The sequence below is a fragment of the Ctenocephalides felis genome, unplaced genomic scaffold (genome assembly GCF_003426905.1).
Source record: "Ctenocephalides felis isolate EL2017-DRISC unplaced genomic scaffold, ASM342690v1 CF-g0.4_SCAFFOLD_00845, whole genome shotgun sequence".
NCBI lineage: Eukaryota > Metazoa > Arthropoda > Insecta > Siphonaptera > Pulicidae > Ctenocephalides > Ctenocephalides felis.
The window spans coordinates 71528545-71547020 of NW_020536999.1; the positions used below are offsets into that span (position 1 = coordinate 71528545).

An 18476-nucleotide genomic window follows, 5' to 3' on the forward strand; every position below is an offset into this window, starting at 1 on the left:
AAGTATATATCAAAGATATCAATTAAAAATCGTTTTTAATGAAAGCGAAATCCTTATTTTCGAAATTATCAGTTGAACACCTTTACCTAAATAGCTAATTTACACGTATTGCAAAGTTCAGGCAACTTTTCTTAATGCAAAATGGTACTTAATTTGGTTATAAATTTAATATAAATGTTTTTTCTTAAGTACATATAGTATAATTAATTATTTTCAATAAAACAGTTTTTATATTTCAAATGCTGCTATATATATATCTTATATATAAAATTCTTCTGTAACAATGTAAGTTTCATAATTCCTCCTAAACTATAATTCGGATATTCATAAATCTTCCTGAAGTTTGTTCGGGAAATTTTCTAGAATGTTTTGATTCATAGAAATATAGTTAGATTGTAGAAATAAATGGAAAAAATTATAAAAAACCGCTTATCATTGTTTGCCCTTGAAAATATTTGAAGCTTAGTTTGACATTAAAAACAATTGAAGACTGTCATTTGCCAAACATTTCTGTTCACTTATAGGCTTAGGCAATATTAAAATATGATAAATTCATGATTATGATTTAGGAGAATGCAATGTCTACATTATTAATGCCGAAAAGCAGCTGAGATGTGCTAAAAATTAAAATAATATAAGATTTAGATCGCACATAAAACTTAGCCTACAACTACAATTCACTTTGACTAATTATTATTTTCAACTTCTCGTAGGGCAAGTTATAGTAATCGCAAAAAAATCGAAAATGAAAATTTTTATATATCTTTACGTTTCAAAGGTTTCTAAACATTTTGGCATACCTTAGAAAAAATGGATGTATGTGTGTGTGTGTGTGTGTGTGTGTATGTATGTATGTATGTATGTATGTGCGTGTGTGTATGTATGCGCGGATACAAATTTTCGTCGACGATTTCGGGAACACGGATCAACCGATTTGAATAATTCAAAAAAACATTCGATTCGTATTGATAAGGAGACGTGCTGATTAGTTTTTGGCGAAGGCAGGTCTAGCCGTTCCGAAGATACGGGGCAAAAAGTGCCGAAAACGGTAACTCAGTTTTTAAGAGAACGGAGCGTCCGATTTTAATAATTCAAAAAACATTTTACTTATATTGACAAGGTGAAGAACCGATCAAATTTTCATGAAGGCAGGTCTAGCAGTTTCGGAGATCTAATGAAAAAAGTAAAAAAAATGCCATTTGGCGGTCAAAAATGATCATTAGACATATGCACATCAAATTATCAGATATTTTATAGAGATTTTAACAATAAGTATGGGTTCCGTACCAATGGTTACGCGTTAGACGGCGACGCGGCGCTTACGCGCTTTGATGTTTCGTCTTTATGCAGTTAAAGCAGTACGATTGCTTTGAAAGAAAGTTTAGATCTTTCAAAATATGTCAAAATAAAGAAAACATTTTTTTTTGAAAAAAAAAATTAAAAATTTTTTTTTTTAAAAAAAAAAAAATTTTTTTCAAAAAAAAGTAATTTTTGGTCCAATTTATAGTTTCTCAAAAATCTTATTTTTTTTAAGTAAATTTTCTTCAAAAATGTTAATCGTTTAAAAAAAAAAACTGGTACGGGAAGTTCCAGCAATTTGCCTTAAGGCACGATGCCTTAATTGCCTTAAGACAGAATTCCACTTACAGCTAGTTTAACTTTTAAATGCAGACGTGTTTTGCCTTACTTTACTAAACCACGATACAAAAATAATTTATTTATTCAAACAATTATTTAGAAGTTTCATTGTGTCAAAAATTCATATGTTTGGTATTAGATACGAAATATTTACTCAAGACAATGGAGCATTTTGGGTCTGAATATTTTTAATGTGCTCCAATTTGCATGAAATTTTGAAATTAGGTTCATCTTACCCTCAAGTTTAAAAGTAAAAATAATTTAGAATCATATGCCACTTCCCTGGGGGATGACATCTCTTTTCAGTGGTGCAATTGTATCTCTTTCAAACTGACGTCGGATATCGATAAGAGAACTAATTATAAGAGAAAAATGTTTAATAATGTTTTTCAAAAAAGAAATTGCTTTTCAAGTTACTGGCTACTGAAAATTTGTTGTTTTTTGCGTTTTTCATCGTTTTTGGCAATTATTTCTAAAAATATACATTTAAACGAAAATAATGTAATGAACAAAATTATATCAATCAAAATCCTAATAAATCGGTGTTCTATAAATTGTTCTAAGAACAATATTAAGCTAGATATGAAAATGGGGTTTTATTGTACTCAAAATAAGCTTTAAAATTAGTACTTCCGCGTGTAAGATCAGTGAGCTATCATGCAGATAAAACCGCATACAATATTTTTTTCGTTTAAAGCAAATAGTTTTTGAGTGCCATTTCCACCAAAATTAATGAAAATTCAAGGTCTTTTACTGACCAATTATTGCTTTTTATTATTTTTCTGTTACACAAATATTGATAGTGTACAACCAGAATGTCTTTCGAGTCCTTCAATCCTTTGCCTTTTCAAAATAAGAGAAGTTACGGTAAAGTTTATGATAGAGAAAGTTGTAGCTTATTTAATTACCTTCAAAATAGTGTATTGCAAGTATTGATAAAATCAGAATTAAAAGAGTTATAATTCAATTAATCCGGTGGGTGAATTTATTAGTGAGAAAAATGTAATTTAGATATAAAAATTACTAAAAGCCAGTAACAATATGGTACAAATATATAAAAATTATAGGCAACATTATTGAAGCCATTATTTTGGGTAGGAAAAAACCAATGTGATATTGTACCTTTATCGGGAATGCTATTTATTAATTCTTTCTGAATTTGTTATACCCTTTAAAAGACTTCAATTTTCAACACGTAAATTATGCTATAAATCACAAAGGCAGGCGATGATTTTTTGTGTGATACATTTGGAAAGTCAATGTTTTAGTCGTGAATAAACAAAAAATCATTCATTTTCACATCCACATCTACAAGTATGACTAAAAAATTGTATAACCCTTGACATTAAAATGAATTGAGCTATTGGAAATAAATTTGTACTATAAATTGCAGTGTTTAAATTTTATTATATAATTTTATTGAACATATTTTAATATTTGTTAAAGGGATAATTAAAGTGTTAACTGTGGGAATTGAGAATCATCATTTTATTTGAAGCAGTTCTACATTCACTCATTTATTGATGTAAATAGTAATTCGAAAAACAATAATTATTAATTTTAACTGAACGGTGAATATTAGTACAGGATATTCAAAAAATGCAGAGTTGGGTACAGGACAACGTCTGTCGGGTCATCTAGTATATATATATATATATATATATATATATATATATACGAGGTCTGTTCAAAAAGTACCCGGAATTACTAATAATTAAATTTCGCGGGTCTGGAGTGTCTGATTGTCAAAATTTTTTTTTATTGTGTTGGTATACATGCCCCTAAAGTATGATGAAATTTTCAGCTATATTCACTGTTTACTTTGTCTGTGGTAGTCGCTAAGGTTCGACGTGTTTTTCTGAGCTCGGCGATTTTTACAATGGAAGAATTGAAAAGTCAAAGAATTTGTATTAAATTTTGCGTAAAAAATGAAATAAAGTGTTGCAAAGTGCAAAAATTCACCAGATATGGCTCCGTGTGACTTTTTCCTATTCCCAAAGTTGAAGAGACCCATGAAAGGACGGCGGTTTTCCTCGATTGAAGAAAATCGCTGAGAGTGCTCAAGGACATATCAAAAAGTGAATATCAAGGGTGCTTCGAAAATTGGAAAAACCGCTGGCATAAGTGTATTATATCTGGGGGGGACTACTTTGAAGGGGACCACATTAATGTAGACGAATAAATAAATATTTTTTTGAAAAAACGAAAATTCCGGGTACTTTTTGAACAGACCTCGTATATAACAAATGTATTCTGAGTGGATAATAGATATTAATTTCAAAATATGAACAAACAACACTCTTTTTTGTACTGATTTATTAAATAATAATTTTCACAAACGTTTTGAGACTAGGTTTGTCTCATCATCAGTGTGTTATAATTTAAAATTTAAAATATGGAAACTTTAATTAGCATTTTGTGTTATCCATTACAAGTCGCTCGACATACTGTCCTCTGCCACACCAACGGTCGTCGGTGTCCGCATTCTCTAACCACTTGAAAACCACTTGAAATTGAATAGTCACGCAATCAGATAGGAAAGGAAGGATTAGGGTCCAGTTGAAAAATAGATGTCGTTAGGAGAAAAAATATTCTATGAATGAGATGGTTTGTTTATAAGATTTGTTTTAAATTGTTATAATTAAAAATGTATGTACATACAGACACACATATATACATACATACACATACACATATACACATCACACAGGCACACCCCTACATATATATAAAAACACTCACATATACTCACATACATACAACCATATTACACATACACTTATATTTATATCATACACATATATACATATACATACATAAATACATAAAAAACTACAAAGTATTAATAAGATTTAGATATGTATCATGTAATATATTGGTATCTGTCTGTAAATTTACTGTATTTTATGTATGAGCAATTCTGCAATACTTCTTTTTAAAAATCTTTTTCATAATATAATATGTGCGGATTATTGAAATCGAAACCATGGTTGTTCGAGATAGCGTGGTCTACGAGTGTACTTTTTTGCTGTATGGCATTATTTTTACTTTGTTTGTAATTCATTTTGTCTTAATTTTTTTCTAATTTTTGACATGTTTGCCCAATATAAGATGAATCGCAGTTCAAACAGTTTATTTTGTAAACAACATCTTTTTTTTTTGGTAGGTATATTGTCTTTAATGTTTGTGTATATGTCTTGCAGTTGTAGTAAGGGTGACACGGATATGTTAATATTGTGTTTATTAAAAAGTCGTTTGGATAAAAGGTGTAAATCTTTGTCTATATATGGAAAATTCACAAAACATTTATTTTCTGATACAGACGAGTTATTTGAGCAATGAGTGGTTATTATTTGTTTGTCTAATAAAAATTTAATTCTATTTTTAATTATTTGACTGATTATTAACTTCCCGAAGGAGAAGTTTATGTTTTCATCAAAAAATTCGATTCGCTAATTTTATGTTTTCTCGACGTTTCAAGCCATTCTGAATCGAATGAGACCAAATTTGCAAAAAGTATGTGTGTATGTGTGTGTGTGTGTAAACAGATTTTTTGCCGTAAATCGACGTTTTCTCCAAAACGGCTGGACCGATTTCAAAAATTTAAAAGCCATTCGATGTATCTCGATGACCGTTTCTGAGTTTTGTGCGGCGATCGGCCGGGCCGTTTCTTTGTAAATTGCAGAAAATTGAAAAATTTTTCGTCCACGTTTTAGACGCAATTCTGAATCGATTCTGAAAATTCAAAAATCATTCGATAGATATTGGTTGGGAATCGTGCTGATTAGTTTTTGGTAAAGATCGGCCGGGCCGTTTTCTTGTAATAAAGTTTTTAAAAAAAAAAATTCGACGATTTTTATGATTTTTTTTTTACGGTAGATACCATAGTTTTCTAGGTCATACTAAAATATTACGGCTCTACGACAACTCGTTTAGCTTTAAAAATTCGTGAAAGCTTGCAAAAATTGGTATCGTTTTATTGACATTTGTCAAAATGAGATCTTCGATCGACGTTTTCTCAAAAACGCCTTGACCGATTTCAGAAATTTAAAAGCCATTTGATGTATTTCCGTGAGGACTATCGTTTATCAGTTTTGTGCAACGATCTGCCAAGCCGTTTCTTTATAATTTGAAAAAAAGTGTTAAACATTTCGTCCACATTTAAGCTCATCCTACCGAACCGATTTTAAAAAATCAAAAACTGTTAGAAAGATATTAGTTGGGAATGATACTGATTAGTTTTAGGTGAAAATCTACCGAGCCGTTTTCTTGTAATTAACTGTTGAAAAAAAATTTAAGCCGATTTTTATGGATTTTTTTTTAGTGATATATACCATGGTCTTATAGAACTTACTGAAATATTACGGCCTTACGACAAATAGTTTGATTTTAAAAATTCATCAAAGTTTGAGAAAATGAGTAGTTCTTTTGAGATTTGTTAAAATTAAAATTAGACTATTTACTTGGTATAATGATAGAGTACTTGGTCTTGAACATAATAAACCATTAAAGTCCTGAAAACTGGTTCAATTATATAAAATTTGCTTTTAGAAAATACTCCAAGTCAAAGTGTTCGTTTGTTTCAATTATGTGTAATAAATCCACTCGGAATACTTTCAATGACTCATAACTTAATTTATTTTTTATTGATTAAGTCGAATATTTAAACATATCGGGGAGTTCATGTAACTTGCCTCAAGGCTAAATACCAAACCAACTAGTTTTGTAAGGGAAACTATTCATGTGTAATGTGTTAACGACTAATTTGATATTGTGATTGTCAAATTTTGGGTAAGATAAAAGAATTGCATGGTGTACTAGGTGTAAAAGAATTAAAATTAATGTACCTGCCTGACCAGCTATCTTTTCTGAACCAATTGGTAATGCAAATATCGTCGTCGTTATTGAGCTGAACATCAAGAAAATGTATAGAGTTATCTTTTTCTAATTCTTGTGTAAATTGTAAATGAGAATTAAAATTATTAAATTTTTGAAAAATATTGTTTATATCATTTTTGTTAATTAATAAAAGCGTGTCATCGACATATCGAAAATATAGTAGTGGTTTGCAAATTGTAGAATTCAACACACTATTCTCTAAATCTTGTAGCACTAAGTCTGCTAAAACGTGACTTAAAGGACTTCTTATAGGACATCCTCTTATCATAGTATAAAATTTATTGAATTGGAAATATGAGGCCTTCAGTAGTAAATCTATTCCAGAAATAAATGTTTCGAGAGGTAGTGAAGTGTATTCAACAATTTGCAACCATCTACTTCTAATGGCAGTAATAACTAATTTATGTGGAATGTTGCTGAAAAGATTAATAACATCAAAACTAACAAAGGAAAAATTATGAGGGATCTTGAAATCATTTACGCGATCTACTAAACTGTATGAATTGTTCCAAAAATATGGTAAATTAGTAACATTTTTTTAAATTTTGGAAAAGAATTTAGATAAATTATAATAAGGTGAATCAATGTATGAAACTATAGGTCTGAAAAGGCAGTTAGATTTTTGTATTTTGGGAAGGCAATAGAATTTGGGTACTAGAGGGTGTTGGAGTTTTAACTTTAGGGCGGTAGAATTGTTGATGTGACCTTTTTTTTCCAAAAGATGTATTTAAAAGCTTGTCTATGATGGTAATTGTTCGGATTACTCGGTAACTCCTCATACATTGTTTTGCCTTCTAGGATGTTCATTGCTTCTTTTTCATAATTATCTCTTAATAGAATTACTGAAATATTTTCTTTATCAGCTTTACATAAAATTAATTGGCTATTCTCTTTTAGAAAGGGACATAAATGCTGCAAAAACATAAGAGAATGAGACAACATGAATTAAGCGTCACTCATCATAGAAGCCGAAGTTTCCAAACTATTGTCCAACATTCCATTGAAAACTCACATAATTTTACCTTTGAACCCAATATTTTATATAGAGAGAATTGTATCTTTACAAGACTTTTTTCTGAAAGCAGTTTAATCTTTTTGAATTCGTCCAATAGTGTTAATAAATGATCAGATCACAATATCATTCATGACTCGTATCTAAATTTTTTAAACCTGATTAAAAACAATCAATCCTAATAATTTTTGAATATGTATATATATATATATACATGTATATGTGTTATAATATATGCACATCCATATATGTGCTTATATGTATGTTTTTGTATATACACTATATACATGCACTCACGTATATGTTCGTGTATATAATTGTAGATACATTAATATATAGATATGTGCATATGTATGTATGAGTATGTAGGTGTGCATATACATGTGCATGTATATATATATACATAATATTTCTCAACATTTACTAAAGCAATATTTCCTCTTTTTTCGTAAATTACCAATACAAGAGCCATAAAAAATCATTTTTGCCAAGAATTCCGTACATTGTCCCTTACATCTGGCCGACAGAAGGCCGACAGAACTCCATATCAGTGTGTTTAAGTCTTATGTAGTCGTAACATCTACAAATATCCTCCAAAAAATTGAGTGTTTTTAACAAAAAAATATTAGTGATATGGATATATAAATTATTACAGGTAAATAATTTTTGCTTCTCAATTTTATATAAAACCTTTTTTAGTTAATTCTTATTACTCTTTACACCGGTACATAATCCATTCCTTTATAAAAAAAAATTCTAATTAATCTGTATTGACCATCATTAATCAATGTTAATCAATATTTTTAAAAAACATTGTATTTGACAGAATAAACCTGATGATGGAACGTACCTAGTTTCGGAACGTCGTTATTAAACATCTTCAAAAAACAAATTGTTTTTTATTATTGGATTTACTGTTCGGAAAAGAAACCATCAATGTATTGAAAAAATCCAGGACTTATCTATTGAATATATGTGTATGTATATATGTGTGTACTAATATATGTATGTGTATGTTGTTGGTATATAATATTTGTATATGTGATGTTTTGTACTTTGGGTATACATTTGTATAAATGAGTATGTATATATATGTACATATATTTTTAATTATAACAATTTAAAACAAATCTTATAAACAAACCATCTCATTCATAGAATATTTTTTCTCCTAACGACATCTATTTTTCAAGTGGACCCTAAGCCTTCCTTTCCTATCTGATTGCGTGCCTATTCAATTTCAAGTGGTTTTCAAGTGGTTAGAGAATGCGGACACCGACGACCGTTGGTGTGGCAGAGGACAGTATATCGAGCGACTTGTAATGGATAACAGAAAATGCTAATTTAAGTTTCCATATTTTAAATTTTAAATTATAACACACTGATGATGAGACAAACCTAGTCTCGAAACGTTTGTGAAAATTATTATTTAATAAATTAGTGCAAAAAAGAGTGTTGTTTGTTCATATCTCCAAATTAATATAGAAATATATATATATATATATATATATAATATATCTTCTATATATATAAAAATAAGTCGGGTTTTCCTTCCTGACGAAATAACTCCAGAACGCGCGAACTGATTTCGACAATTTTGCATTCGTTGCAAAGGTCTCAGGCTCCGCAAGGTTTATAGCTAAGAAAATTAGTTGTGCATGGCATCGTGCCTTATATGATGTACACGCACTGAATTTCACCATTCAATCAAAAATTTCTGGCGATTTGGTGACATACCAATGATTCCGACTTATCTTCCGTTTGACTTCAAACGATTGTAATTTCCAGTTTGCCTTGCGTTTGCAATAACAAGTCGCACGGCCAATCGCTTAGTGTTTGCGGGATAAATTTCAAATAGATTATTTATGGCAGACAGTTATACGTTGCCTGTTCATGAGTTGGAAAACCATCCGCTTTGTTTGTGTTAACGTCAGACCAAAAAACAAAAAATGTGGTTTACCAAAGAGCACTTCAATGAAACGGATAATTTGCGGATTCACTTTCATTTTTTTAGAGAAGTTCAACTAAAAAACACTTCATTTTTGTAATCGAAATAAATTCATTACTGTTGTATAATAAAATCAAATTTTTCCTTTTCAAATATAAAACAAACAAAAAAAATCTTTATCTTTCTCACGAAACCATCTGGTGGCGAAACGGAGTTTGTCGGGTTTGCTAGTATATATATATATATATATATATATATATTAAATGCCGATATTTCTGAAGTGTATGCGATTCAGGCAGTTACTCAAAGTATGTTTAGTCAACGTTGAAATATATTTCTCTAAGTCGGCGATAAATTATCAAAAATGTAACAAGTTTTATTTAATTTGGTAAAAGTTTTGAACTTTTATGAGATTTACTTCGTTAGACGTCCAGGTGTTCAGCGGAAAATGTATTATTGTTACCAAATAAAACAGACAGATATGGAATATAACTATATGCTTCTATCTGAATTAATATTTTGATATATGAGCCGGTCCTGAGGTCCTTAGCGCCCGCATGCAACTTTTTTTATAGCGCCCCCCCCCCTAGTTTTACTGTTTTAACAATAAAAATGTCAAAAATGTCAATAAATTATATAATTATTTACATATTTTTTATCAATTAATATTTAATTATTCTGTATTTAGTACACAAAAAATAGATATAATCTAAAAGCCAATTAAATACATTGTTAAAATGGGTTGATTATAATCAAATATTTTTAAATTTTCAATTATTTTTAACGTATGTGTTATATTAATATTTGGGTTTTGAAACCTTTTACTTATTTTTATGCAATTTATTCTATTGAGCAACCAAGAGAGCTAAGAAAGACTAGACTATATTTCATATTGGATTTTTAAAATTTTAATTTAATTTAAATTGTCATTATTTACAATATTCAAAATTGCGTCGTAAACTTCTCCTTATTGATATCTTAAGAGCCGAATTGTATTTACCCTTGCTTACCCGTCATATTCAGAGTATCAGAAATTTAAAGTTAAATTTTTAACGTATTTTAGAAGTATTGTTCAAAAATCAGTAAAAAGTGCAAAGAAATTACACATTTCTTGAACTATATTGAAAAAAAAAAAACTAATTATGTTTGATATGTATTATTTCTGCATAGTAAATAATTATTAAATTTAGAGTCTGGACACCACTAGGTATAAAAAAAGCCTTAAGATTTTTGTTCAAAAGTAAATTTTTCTTCCATTTTTCATATTTGTTCCATTTCCTTAACCCTTAACCCTTAACTACGCATGCCTTCAACATTCAAAATTGATCAGATGCGAAATATTCGCAACAAAAACAAAAGTTTCAATTCAATTTTTCGGAATGAACATGCAATTTTCTAAGCACTGACTTTCCATTTTTTATTTTTTCGATTATAATTTGTTTAAACTAAATCAGCTTGCAATATTTCGTCAATAATGCCCAATAATTAATTTAATCTCTCGCAGGTTTGCGCTTATGAAATTGAACAATAGATAATTTCCTTTTCGATTTGACGGTAACTTCAAACAAAGAAAAATTGAATAAGTAGATTAAGTAATAAACAGAGCTGTTATTTACTAATTTGCAGAGTTATTAATCGGTTAATTGTTTCTACTGATATCACATTGCAAAATAAATATGCTTTTTGTGTCTCCGTATCCCTAAGTTAGATTGTTTATTATAATTTATTAAGTATTCTAGATTTTATATAAATAATGAAAAATATAAAAATATCAATAAATTTAATTTCCAAAACTCGTTTGGGCGCCCCCTAAGGCTTGCGCCCGCATTTTTTGCATGCATCGCATGCAAGGCAGGACCGGCCTTGTATATATATATATATATATATATATATTTATATATATATATATATATATATATATCGTATATACATACTATATATATCTATATATATATATAAATCTCGTGTCACGATGTTGGTTCGCGATGGACACCCAAACTACTGGACCGATTTTAAATTTTAATGGCTCATCGGGTGCACATATATCCAACTTAGGTTATAGGAAATTTTGAAAAGTAAATTTGAACTATAAATATATAATTTTTATAAATTTCTAAAAATTTTGACAGAAAATGACCAAAAAAAAACAAAACACTAAAATGACAAATGTCAAAATTAAAGGAAATTTGGATATATAATTTTTGAAAAAAAAATTGACATTTCAAAAAATAAAATTCAAAAACATGTACATATATAGAAATATCCAACATTTATATCCAAATTTGATGAAATGCTACATTGAAAATCACTGTTTATAGTTTTAAATCTAATTAAAAATCAATGCTTAAAAATTTAAATAAATGTTGACAGAAAAAAAAAATTAAATGTCATCTGTCAATATTTATGAAAATAATTATATAAATAGATTTATGATTTAGATTTAATTGATTAGCTTACCAAATTATTTCAAATATATATATAGATATATACAACATTTATATCCAGATTAGATTAAATGCTATATTCAAAATCACAATTTATAGTTTTAAATCTAATTAAAAGTCAATGTTTATAAATTTGAATAAATGTTGACATGAAAATCGTCAAATGTCATTTGTCAAAATTTATGAAAATAATTATATAAATAGATTTACAATTTATATTTATTTGATTAGCTTACCAAATTATTTCGGATACCAAAACTTCATCAAAACCTTATAGATCAGAGATCACAATAAAAAAGCGACATATTGAAGTTAAAATTAATCATAAACAAAAATTTGACATTTTACAAAAAAAAAATGTTTAACGACTTCAATAAGAAACAAATAAATTAATTATTCCATGTTATATTGCCGAACAAATTATAGATACAGCACAATATTGTAAAATAAATATCATACATTAATTTTCGACCAAAAAGAAAATATTTTGACATTTACAAATATACTGCATATTGAATATATGAAATTGACATTCACTATTTTTCAATTAAATGAAAATGTCAAAAATCAAATATTTATATAAAAAATTGTATATTCAGATGAAGATACTGATTTGTTAATTTAGACTGAAACCTGATTTATTCATTAATTTTAAAAAAAATTGACATAAACAAAATTAAAATAAACAAAACACCTGCATCATGCGTTGGAATTAATTATCGAAGTGTAAAGAAATTTGTGTAATTAAAATAAAATATTATTATTATATGAGTTGAGATAAATTTTGATTGCCATCGCAAACGTTAATCATACAGAAAATTGTAACCTCTTAAATGGAATAGTACAATCTGAAGGTATCATTGCAATCTGACAAAAACAAACTAGACAAACTAAATATTATATCATATTATATTAAATTTCGATCCAAAAGAAAATATTTTGACAGTTGTAATTAATTTGAAATCAAATGCAAATGTCAAAAATCAGATCTTTATGTAAAAAAATATTTATTTCCACAATATTCCCGTGTTGAATTTGCACTTTTTTATGAATTTAACAAGCATATAATATATTCATTGATCACTTAAAATAATTATTAATTTATAATAAATAAATATTGACGTATTTGACATGACAAAAGTATAATAAACAAAACGCTATGATGCGAGTGAATTAATTTTTGAAGTATGAAATGTCAAATAATTTTGAAAATTATAACAAGTTTTTAACTATTTGTCAGAAAGAATATATTTTATTACAAATTCATACCCATATCAAGCACCAAAGTAATAAATACTATTTATAAAATGACATATTATTTATAGACAATATGATTTTAATGCATATTTTAATTATATGTTTTATATAAATATCAAATAAATATATTTATGTTTCACTTGATTTCAATGAAAATAATTCAATGCCAAAATAAAGAGTATACATCTAAAATTATAGTCTAAATATTACAATTTTGATAAATAATCATCCATTATTTTACAGTACAAAAATTGATAAAAAATTAATAAAAGTGCCAAAAATCAAACATTTTATAGATTTGGACTCGGATTTCTCAGAACTTTATCCATGTTAGTTTCAGGGATAGTATAAATATCAATTTGCAGTCGAAAATTTATATGATAAGTGATTAAAACTTTAAAGATCACAATAAAAAAGCGACATATTGAATTTAACATTAATCATAAACAAAATTCTGACAGTTCAAAAAAAATGAATTTTTAACGACTTCAATAAGATACAAATAAATTAATTATTCCAAATTATGTTATAGGCAATATTGGCAATCAAATTATAGATATAAATTATATCATATTATATTAAATTTCGAACCAAAAAGGAAATATTTTGGCATTTAAAAATTTAGTGCATATTGGATATGTGAAATTGACATTCAATACTCTTAAATTGAATGCAAAAGTAAACAATCTGATATTTATATAAAAATTATATATTTAGATAATGGTACTGCGATGATTCAGACTAAAATCTAATTTATTCATTGATTAGAAATATTTCACTATTTGACATAAATAAAATTAAAATAAACAAAGCACTATGATGCGTTCGAATTAATTATCAAAATGTAAAGAAATTCGTGTAATAGAAATATAACATTATTATTAATATATCATGTATATTATAAGAACTTCTGCAATGCGGAAAAATATTTTTGATGGCAAAACAGCGTTTGCCGGGTCATTCTCTTGTGTACATGAGACAACATGAACTAAGTGTGGTCCACCATAAACAAAAAAATTTCAAAAGTACCCTAGTACAACACTCTATAGAAAACGCCCATTCATTTAATTTTACTCCAAAGATTTTATATCATGGAAGTTGCATCTTTAGGAGATTATTCGCGGAGAGTTGTCTTATTCTCATGAATGTTTCTAACAGTGTCAACATTAGATCAGATCACAACCTATTAAATGATTCATATTTAAATTTTTTACACCTTTTGACAAACAATTAATATCGACTTCCTTTTAAGTTCAATAATTTAAGTATTTACACCCTAACATGAAAAAAACACACACATACAATCTCACAGTTCTCGTTTCAAGTGTTTACACGTGTTACATATGAACCACCAAATAGAGTTAGTTCGTTTCCAAAAGCCAATAGTATAACATCGAATACAATATTATTTGTTTTCAAATAATAATTTAAAAAAAAAGACAACACTTTTAGTAATTTTGATTTACAAAAGTTAACTATTCGGCGGAAAAATAACTCACAAATTCATTTTTTGTCAAAAATTCTTGTTTAGTGAAAAAGTGCTAACGTATATTCAAACATACAGGTAATTAATTCAATTTTATCATTAATCCTTTCTTAAAAAATTTTTCCATAACTTCGAATCGGTTGATCCGTGCGCCCGAAAACGTGAACGAAAAAATGCGGACAACAAAACACACACACACATCCATTTTTTCTGAAGTATGCCAAAATGTTCAGAAACCTTCAAAACGTCGAGAAATGCAAACATTTTCAATTTAAACTAGTAAGTGCTTTTTGAATTGCGCGACGAGTGTATTCTACACATCTTATGTGTATGTTCATAAGAAATTTGTGATTTTTTTTTAAATTAGATTTTTTGATAATTTAGATTTTTTTTCAAAATTTTGAATTTTTTTCAGAAGTTTGAAATTTTTTGGAATTTAAAAATAAAACGTTTTTAAAAATATATTAATATTTTTAAAAATATTCGATTTTCTGAAAATTTCGAAATATTTTGAAATTTTTGTAAGAAATCGATTTTTATTAAAAATTATAAAAATAAAATTGTTTAAATATAATTTTCTTTTTGACGAAATGACGAAAAATTTCGTAAAAATTTGAATTATTTGAATCTTTGAATTTTTTCAGAAAAATTAGATTTTTTTTTTGAAAATTTTCAAAATTACGAAATTTTCTGTAAAAGCATTTTTTGCATACCGTCTACTCAAGCAAAATATTTCAATTAATTTTCAATCTGATGATCCCTTTTTATACCCTTTGCCCTCCATACTTCTAAAACGGCAAAAAAGCCTTTTGCAAAAACGCTCGCGATCGAGTACGAACCGAATGATTTTTTAATCATACAAATCAAAGGACAAAGGACTTTTGTTTGAGAACCATATACGTAGATTTTAAAATTAAAAATCTTGGTACGGAACCCCAAAAAATTGACACAAAATATGTACGCAATATTAAAATCTCTACAAAATATCTGATAATTTGATGTGCATATGTCTAATGAATTTTTGACCGCCAAATGGCATTTTTAAATTTTTTTATCGTAACATTATAACCGCTAGACCTGCCTTTCGAAAAATTTGAACAGTTCGTTATTTGATCAATATAAATAAAATGGTTTTTTAAATTATTCAAATCGGACACTTCGTTCGCTCAAAAACTGAATTACTATTTTGGCTCTTTTTGCCCCGTATCTTCGAAACGGTTAGACCTGTCTATGCCTGAAAACTAATCAACACGTCTCCTTATCAATACGAATCGAATGGTTTTTAAATTATTCAAATCGGTTGATCCGTGTTACCAAAATCGTCTACGAAAATTTGTATCCGCACACACACATACATACACATATTCATATTCGTTGCTGACATATGGTATCTCCATATAGGCTTATGCTCTCAAACTCAAAAATCAAGGAGAACGGCAGGACCTATACATCGACTGAGTGCTCTAAGAATTGCTTGCGCATTTCGCACAATATCGAAGGAAGCAGTGTGCGTCATTTCAGAAACTCTGCCTCCCTTATGCTTAGCAGAGGAAAGGCGGACAATTTACCATAGAAGACATCAACAACTGAGTCCTGAAGAGTTGAGATTAGAAGAACGGCAGAACAGCATTTACCGATGGCGACAGGCATAAATACTAATTATTCATTATAGAACAACAATAAGACTTTATAAATATAATTATAATAAATCATACTATGGATATTCAAACGATATTTCATTCAGATTTAATAAAGCAAATAGGATGGAATAAGATAATATTATATTTTCAGAATGTTAAAATGTGTAAAATTGCATTTTTTTCAAATATAGCTAGCTTCAATGGCAAATAAGTTCTATTTAAAACATCATATTTTTCTATATCTATGATCTTATATTGAAGGGATTGATCTTATATGAAGGGATTCAATTATATATAATTGAAGTATTAATGATAAATCGCTTCATATGTTTTGGAATCAGATATAAACTTTATATGATCTACCAATAAAAATATCCTTCATCAAAAAGGCAATATAAACAGTTGATTTTTTTATCGCATATGCGATTATGAAGATTTAAGAGATATATTAAGAATGTAAAAATTAGTAATTTTCGACAAAAAGTGATCTTGGAAGAAGGCCATTAAATATAAAAATACACGATAAGAACTTAAAAATGTAAAATATTACTATAAAAAATTGTATTATTTTGATTTATTATTATTACTTCTAAGTACTACTATTTTATGTAGATTATTTTTTATATAACATGTATGCATTTCATGGAAGGTAATAATCTTGTTAATGATATATCTTTTATCTACAATTGAATTAATTTACAATTATTAATTTGAACATTTTTTTATTTTATTTTTTTTTTTGTTACAATTTATTTTTGTTAATCAAGACTTTAATGTCTTATTTACAAAATTGATATGAGCAAAAAAAAAATACAAAAATATAAAAAAAAAAAATGAAATAAATTGAATATAAAATGAAAAAAGTTGAAATAAAAATAAAATAAAAACAGTAATACAAAAATAATAACATAAATGAACTATTTTTTTTTTTTTTTTTTTTATTTCACTTTATTTCAGCAATCAGAAATACAAAATCATTTCTATGAGCTAAACTGTACATTTAATTAAATATGATATTATATAAGATAATCCAGTGATATATCTTACTTAGTTTACATAAAATCGAATGGCCATATCCTTTTCAGTCTTCTATTGTCATGCGGTAGTAAGATGTCTGCAACTATTGGGTTTGGGTGGGTCTCTAATTTATTTCTATGTATTAAGGCACGCTCTTGTATTGTTTGCCGGACTGTTAACATTTCCAGGTCATTGTGAATTGTAAAATTTGTCACGTACCATGGTGCGTTTACAATTGATCTTAGAATTTTATTTTGCATTCTTTCTATTATTGCAATATTCGATTTTGAAGCAGTGCCCCATAACTCTACGCCATACATCCAAATTGGTTTTATTACACATTTATACAAAAGTAATTTGTTCTCTGCAGATAATTTAGAGTTTCGGTTTATTAGCCAATATAATTCTTTCATTTTCTGTTTAATTTGATTCTTTTTTTTATTAATATGATGTCTCCATGTTAATTTGTTATCTAGATGCATACCTAAGTACTTTACCACATCTGATTGTGGGACAGGTTTGTTATTTAGGTAGACTGCAGGGCATGTATTATGACGTAAAGTAAACGTTACATGTACACATTTATCTTCATTATTATTTATTTTCCATTTTTCCAACCATTTTTGTGGTATATTTAAATATCTTTAAATTTGTTCAGATGCTTTAGAGGCGTTTTGATTCCTGATGAGTATTGAAGTGTCGTCGGCAAAAGTGGCTAATGTTGAATTTTCTGAAATCGGTATGTCTCTAGTAAAAAGAATATATAGAAAGGGGGCAAGAATACTTCCTTGAGGTACTCCGGATTGAATCTTAAAAAATTGTGAAATTTCAGTATTCACTCTTGTTTGAAAAGTTCGGTTTTCTAAATACGACTTTAATATTGGATAGAAAATTTCTGGTAAGTATTGCTTAATCTTGAAAAGTAAACCACGATGCCATACTTTGTCAAAGGCTTGTTTTATATCTAGAAAGATTCCGCTGCAATACTCTTTATTTTCAAATGTTTCATTGATAATTTGAACTAACCTATGAACTTGCTGAATGGTAGAGTGCCTGTTTCGAAATCCAAATTGATGTGTTGGAATCCAGTGTTCAGATGGTACTATAGTATTTATTCGGTTAAGTATAATCTTTT

The 18476-nt window shown here is 27.7% G+C and overlaps 1 protein-coding gene across 1 annotated transcript in view; it reads right to left on the reverse strand.

The window, feature by feature from the left end:
- Nucleotides 1-18476, reverse strand: part of LOC113363551 (acetyl-coenzyme A synthetase-like) — a 36286-nt gene that overhangs the window by 6721 nt on the left and 11089 nt on the right. The gene's annotated exons all lie outside the window — the stretch shown is intronic.